Here is an 8,162-nt window from a genome sequence, read left to right on the forward strand (position 1 = left end):
AAGCGACTCAGAAAGTTGATCAGAATGTACAGAATTCGATTGCTATGGTCAGAGCTGGACATCAATCGGAGTATCAGGTTCGTGACGGTATCTTGTATGTGAATAATCGTATTGTTGTGCCGAATGTTTCAGATTTGAGACAGCGGATACTGGCAGAAGCGCAGAGCATTCGTTTTAGCATTCATCCTGGTGGCAGAAAGATGTACAATGATTTAAAGACACAGTATTGGTGGAAACAGATGAAATCTGAGGTTACTGAATTTGTAGCCAAGTGTCTGAATTGCCAACAGGTGAAGGCTGAAAGAAAGAAACCAGGAGGATTGTTGCAGAGTTTGTCGATTCCTGAATGGAAATGGGATCACATTTCCATGGATTTTGTGACACAGTTGCCACGTTCCTCCCGAGGTTGTGATGCGATTTGGGTCGTGATTGATCGACTGACAAAATCCGCATGTTTTATTCCCTACAAGATGACCTATAGATATGATCAGATGGCAAAGAATTATGTCAGAGAAGTGGTCAGATTATACGGAGTGCCGAAGTCGATTGTATCAGACTGTGATCCTCGGTTTACTTCGCACTTTTGGCAGAGTTTGCAGCAGGCTCTAGGTACGAAGTTACATCTGAGTACCGCATATCATCCACAGACCGACGGACAGTCAGAGCGGACTATCCAGACACTGGAAGATATGCTGAGAGCTGTAGCGCTTGATTTTAGCACTGGATGGCAAGAGGCATTGCCACTTTACGAGTTTTCGTACAACAACAGCTATCAAACGAGTATTGAGATGGCACCGTTTGAAGCGTTGTACGGAAAGAAATGCAGATCCCCTTTATATTGGGATGATATCTCTGATGTTCATGAAATTGGACCTGACATGATCAGAGATATGACTGAAAAAGTGAAGCTGATTCAGAAGAAAATGAAGGCAGCTCAAGACAGACAGGCCAAATATGCCAACATCAGACGATGACCGTTGGTATTTGAGGCAGGAGACCGAGTATTCCTTAAGATTTCACCTTTCAGAGGAGTTGTCAGATTTGGCAAAAAAGGAAAGTTGTCTCCACGATACGTTGGTCCATATGAGATTCTCGAGAAGATAGGAGATCGTGCCTATCGACTCGCCCTACCGCCTTCATTATCTGGGATACATGATGTTTTTCATGTGTCTATGCTGCGAAAGTATCTCCCTGATGATTCACACATTATTCAGCCAGATGAGGCAGAGCTTGATGAGACACTGAGCTACGTTGAGAAACCGGTTCAGATTATTGATCGTAAAGAAAAACAGCTCAGAACGAAGACTATTCCACTTGTGAAAGTTCAGTGGAGTCGTCATGGCATCGAAGAAGCTACTTGGGAGACTGAATCAGACATGAGACAGGAATTCCCTGCGTTATTTCACTGATGTAAGTTCCTATTCAGTTTCTGTTACATTCCTTCTTATTGATATGATTGATTGCTTGAGATTTCGAGGACGAAATCATGTCTCAGAGGGGGAGAATTGTAAGGCCCGAGATTATATCATTTTAACCCGAGATTATTTAATTTACGAATTTTGGAATGATGAATTAAATTCCACGATTTTTGTAATTAATGAGGATTGAAATGGAATTAAAAAGAGTTTTGAGGACCAAATTGCAAATAGTGAAGAATTCAGGGTCTAAAGTGCAATATTGGCTTGAGTGGGACACTTGGCATACCATGCTTGCTTGAGATATATATTCTCATCTCCCTCGGCATCTACAGGAAGAAAGAGTCGAGACTTTCCAGAAAATTTCTCTCAAGCTTCATTTGATACTAGAATTGTGATTTTTCATGCACCCGTGATCCGATTTTTAATCCGAACACAGTTCTGTGATCCTCTCGTCAACGGCTACAGCAGGACGTAAGTTTTATTGATTTCTGACATGATTTGAAATTAGGAGATTAAAAGAATTAGATATGATTCATATAAGGTGTTCTTGCGATATCAGTAATCGTATATTTGAAGTCAGATCGAAGAACAGACCGTTTATGCAATTGTTATGATTTTTCAGATATTGGATTGAAATTATTCAAATTTCTACGATCATGGATTATTTCGACTATTGGTTATGATTTGTAATTGATATCTGTTGTTATTGTACTGACGGGGATATCGGGATTGTGCCGTTATGCCGTTGATTTGAATTAGATTCAAATTGATCAGATTCAGTATTGAATTGGGAATGGAATGTTGATATTATTATTCTCGATATGTCATTTCAGATTGACAGAGACAGTCTTGAATTCAGAACTTCCAATTCTTTAGACCGAGATTACGAAAGAAAGGTATAAGTAAATGTGGTATCGGGAGAATGACTCGAGTAGATATATTTGAGTTTCCCTAAATCACATACTTATTGTTATTATATGCATTGATTTGATTTGATATGCTTGTTCTATTGATTTATAGTAAGCACATATTAGATGAGTATTAGACGAGTGATCTTGTGACAGAAGTGCCTGATAGTGGTGGAATCGCCACGGGCACATTGCACGATACCACATGATAGTGAACTGGCGATAGTGCCAAAGTCTGTGACGAATAGGTCAAGACACTGGATGTTTGGTTATATCGACGTGGATAGAATTGGAGTTTCTTCTATTACTGTTGGTCGATATAAGAATGCCAACGTCTGGAAACCAGGATCCCTAGACTAGGATTGAGTCTAGTCTGAGTCATGGAGTCACGAGTACGATTGACAGTTTTATATTGATTATGTTCTAAATTTACATGATGTTGTTATCTATTCATGCTTTTATATTTATCATATGATTGCATGTTTCGTTGATTTATACTGGGATGTACTTCTCATCGGAATTATCCGACTGTTGTCGTGTTTGTATGTGTGCATGACAACAGGTGGGACAGGTTCAGGGTTGAGGAGATGAAGAGAGACCGTGATTAGAGTGGAGACTACGGACTTGGACTAGAGATAAGGTTTGGACACTTGACATTTAGTTGTTAAACCTTAGTTTGAATTATTGTATATATAGTACAAGATTTGTACTTTAATAATGATATGTATATTAGATTGAATCCCATTACATTCCGCATTTAAAGAAAATTTAGACCCTGTTTATTATAATTGATTAAATTGTCCCAATGATGATTAAGAGTATGATTAGCGTCCGGGTCCCCACAACTACCCTGTTCTTGGATTCTTCGAGGAGGCATATCTGATTATCAAAAGTATTAGCAACAAAATATAACAAATCTGTTTCAGTCCTCCTCTGATCATCTTACTACTGATCAAGAATCGGTTCTGATTCATTTTCAGGTCATACATATTTCTAATCAAATCAGATATTAAGGTAAACATGTATTAAAGCAGTAAAACATGCTGTCATCATAAAAGCAAGGAAATAAATTATCATTCTTTTTAATCAGCAAGAAATCGGACGCTAACTCATTCTTTTTGATCATCATTATGATCAATTAATGAAACTGGGTCATAAATTTTTTTTTCTTTAAATGTTGAACACTATAAGCAAGTGTAAAAAATCTATAATAAAATAGGGCCCATCTCATTCACATCACAAGATCAAGTTTAATATCTACCACAAGATCCAAAAGTACAAGTCTAGTACAACATACAATCATAATAAACTACTGTTCATCGACTACATATCAAGTGATGAAAATCAACTCTACTTTTGGGTCCGAATCTCCGCTCTTAACTCAATCTCTCATCCTCTTCTCGACCCTGATCATGTCCCACCTGTTGTCATGCACACATACAAACACAACAACAGCCGGATAACTCCGGTGAGAAATATATTCCCAGTATAAACAACGTATATATGCAATCATATAAACAGATGTAAAAGCATGGAACAGTTATCAATAACATCTATCATAATCTGAAAGACAAGAATCGATATAAAACTGTAAATCTAACTCTTTGACTCTTAATCTCTGACTCAACTCTTATCTAGGGATCCTGGTTCCCGGACATTGGTACATCATATCGAATCTCTACAATAGGAAGTCAATCTACTCCTAAGCAACATCGATATAAACCAAATATCCAGTTACTTGGCACCTCTGCCAAAGACATGTCACATCTGCCATAGACTCTCTGCATGCTTAGCTATAAATCAATAGACTAAGCATATCAGTCTCATGAATTGCAAACATCAAAGCAATTACAATTAAGTATTTGGTTTTGGGAAACTCAAGTTGAATCTAACTCGAGTTGTATCTTCCCGGTTTAACATTGATTTATACCTTTCTTTTTTCGATCTGACGAAGTCGAAGTCTTAAATTCGAAGCTGTCAATACTCAATCTTGCACTGACATCATCGAGGAATACAATATCAATATATAACTCAAATTAATACTGGATATGATCAGAACACAATCTAATTCTGTTTCGACGGCATAACAGCACAATCTCGATATACCAAGCAAAACAATATCAACAGATATCAATCTCAATAACTCATAATCAATCGATAAACACAATTCAAATACCAAAACTGTATATTCTCAATAAAATTCAATATGAAAATGATAAGAATTTCATACGGTGTCTGTTCTTCAATCTGGTTTTCGATTATACGGATTATCACAATTTCAGGATCACATAATAACAATCATATCATGATTCCTTCAATATCATATTTTCAAAACATGATGAAAAGTAATAAAACTTACGTCCCGACGAAGTCTTCGACGAGAGGAGCACAAAATTCAACTCGGATTGAAATTCTGACGAACGGATCTCACAAAATCAAGTTTCTAAAATATGTAAAAGCGTAAGGATTCCACGGCACATTCTCGATTCTCTTTCTGCTAAATTTTGAAGGAATGAAACTTGTTATATATGTCATGAATGGTAAAGAAACATGGCTCACTTCTTTGTGCAGCACGTCTCGCGCATATGCGCGACCTTCCCCGGCGCATATGCGCGAGACTGTCTCGGCATTTTACCTTGCAACTGCTCGCGCATATGCGCGCCCTGTCCCCGCGCATATGCGCAAGATTTACTGTCTCGGCACTTAGGAATTTTACATGCTCACGCATATGCGCGCCCTCTTCTCGCGCATATGCGCGAGGTCTTCTGCCTTGCTCGCGCATATGCGCGGCTCGTGTCGCACATATGCGCGAGACTTTTTGTCCTCGAACATTACAATATCACATGCTTTACCAATCTGACTCGGAGTAGTCCTTCTATAATCACATCAATTTATCAATCAATAATCTCTGATTAACAGAATAAAAATCTCGGGCATTACAATGGTCATGACTTATCACGACATATTACTGACCAGTTGGAAGCAGTGTGTAGAGACAACATCTGCCTATCCCATACAACACATGATAAGAGTTTATTTATTTATTGATTTCTGCTACATACTAGTCAATGATATATTTTCATTTTAGCAGGTACCATTGGATTTTGACTATCATCAATGAAGATAAAAAAATATTTATTGGATTGTACGGTTTACAGAAACCGAGACGATGTATGGAAAAACTATAATGACCCAGTATGTAACGCTCCAGATTCGACGACTGTCCTCACTGTATCAAGACGAATCTTTCCAGCGTGCTTATCTCCCTCACTCACGCTCACCATGAGAAACTTCCCAGGAGGTCACCCATCCTAAAATTGCCCCAAGTCAAGCACGCTTAACTTTGGAGTTCTTATGTGATGAGCTACCGAAAAGAAGATGCACCTTCGTGATATGAGTAGTACCAATCAAATCTTTTAAGCCCTCTTCGACTATACAGTCCATTACATTGAACAGTCTCAGAATCACTCTCATTCCCGTGTGGGTCGGTTCATTCATGTTCCCTCCACCTAGAAGCCTGCCAGGAGCCGCTCATTGTCCGTGCAACTGATGGCACCGGCGATCACCCCCTGCCCTCTTCGGCCATGGGCCTGACACAGTAAGCAGTAGATTATGTTGATTTTGAATGCATTTACTAATAAATGTTAAAAAAAATTACTTTTTAAAATGTAGTGGGGTCAAAAAGTACCATGCCTCAAAAGGTATTTCTCAAAGGTCATGTTTTAAACAATTGACCGTATGAATTGTGCTTATGTATGAAGACATAAATGGATAGTTCTTATTATTTAGATTGTGATTGTAGCATTAACTTTTTAATTTCATTATATATAGGGTAATCTAAAACAAAGTGCTTCTGTTGAATTTGGATATTGTGTGATGAGGTACATAAAAGAGAGAGATGAATATAAAAATCCATAGTTGGAGAAGATGATAAGTTACTTCTTTATGATATGCTCTTGTTTATTATTAAGATAAATTGCTGTCATTGGGATATGTGCACATGAAATTTATAAAATTATCAATTCTTGAATTTGTACTATTTGTTGGGTGCAATAATTGTCCTTGCTTGGTAGAGCGATCGAACCATGGTGCTTGAGCTATTGGGCGGTTTAAAAGATTTAAGTTCCACCATTACAACCAGCTATAGCTTTTGGTAAAGTGATAAGCACTCGGTCCTACAATTTGTATCAGAGCCAAGGTCATGGTTTGATTCTCATTGATTACAAGGAGTGCAATTATTGGGAGTGAGATTGTTGGGTGAAATAATTGTCCCTGCATGGTAGATCGATCGAACCATTGTGCTTGAGCTGTTGTCCGGTTTAAACCATTTGAGTTGCACCATTACCACCAGCTATAGCTTTTGGTGAAGCGGTAAGCACTCGGTCCTACTTTATTAGAATTAATGGCTGGGATAATTTGTTTCCATTGGGATATATATGCATATGGTATTATGCATTTTATGATAATTGATATGTTGTTTTGCCCTTTATTTTGTTGTTTATGATATGCTTAGTTTTGTTGTTTATATGCATATGATTTGGTCTTTATTTGTGACAGTGGTGCGTATAATATATGCCTAGTTTTGTTGTTTTTTTATTGATATCAGTTTCTATAAACTTTAAAATGATTTACCTTTAGAAGCCAAAATTAATATATATTTTTTAATATCTTGATTTCAGAATCTAGAATTACTGTATAGATTGAAATGTGGAATCTCCTAAAAATTAAGATGAAATATATCCTGAAACTGGCTCCGAATAATGAATTCTCATTTGTGGATATTGTCATTTTGTTTTGGATCAATGAACTTGTTAATCTATTGCATCTTGTACTTTTTACATTTCAGTTTGCAAGATCAATCAAGAACCAATATTACAATCAATCTCAATATGATGAAGTCAGAAGTGAATAGAGCGAATTCGTCTACTCTGATGTAGGTGCTTAAATCGATCATGTGCACCGTTGTGCATTTTAGGATATATATGTGGATATACACTTTTGGTTTTGTGGATATACTTGTGGTTATATTTTTTAATTATACGTACTTGTGGATATATTTTTTGTTATACTTGTGAATTTGTAGATATATTCTTGTGGATTGGTGGATTATCATCATTTTAGATGGATAATTTATGAATCAAATGAATTTATTTTAAATTATATGTGTGTGTGTATATATAGTGGTATTATTGTATATTAATTAAATTATTTTGATCCTTTAACTCTTTCATCTCGGCGGGTGCTAGACGATAGGGTTCCTTAGAAATTGGCACAGTGCATGGCATCAACTCAATAGCAAATTCTACTTCTCGGTCCGATGGAATGCCAAAAACATCATCAAGAAAGATGCTAGGAAAGTCTCTGACGACCTCAACATCCTCTAGCATTTGGCTGACAGGAACATGTGTTCAAGTAACACATGCTAGAAAGCCTTGGCAACCTCGCTTAATAAGTTTCCTCGAACTGATGCAGGAGATGATGTGCGGCATTTTCTTGTTCAAAGACAAAAGATTTCACTTTAGGCGATCGAATAGACACAGACCTCTGCCGAAAATCTATCGAAACTCCATTCAATGATAGCCAATTCATGCTAAGAATGATGTCGAATTCAGGCATTGGGAGTACGATGAGATCTGCCCGACCCACATCTTTTTGCAAACGAAGCTCCAGATTCTTCGCAATGCTCGAAGTGATCATTTGATCACCAGAAGGAATATAAACTTTAAAGTTCAATCCCATATCCTCGGGCATAATATTTATTTTCTTGATGAAGTTCTCGGATATGAATGAGTTTGTAACTCCCGAATCCAGCAATGCATAGGTAGCTACCCCTAGA

This window comes from Primulina tabacum, chromosome 7, assembly GCF_025594145.1.
Source record: "Primulina tabacum isolate GXHZ01 chromosome 7, ASM2559414v2, whole genome shotgun sequence".
In the NCBI taxonomy this organism is placed as follows: Eukaryota; Viridiplantae; Streptophyta; class Magnoliopsida; order Lamiales; family Gesneriaceae; genus Primulina; species Primulina tabacum.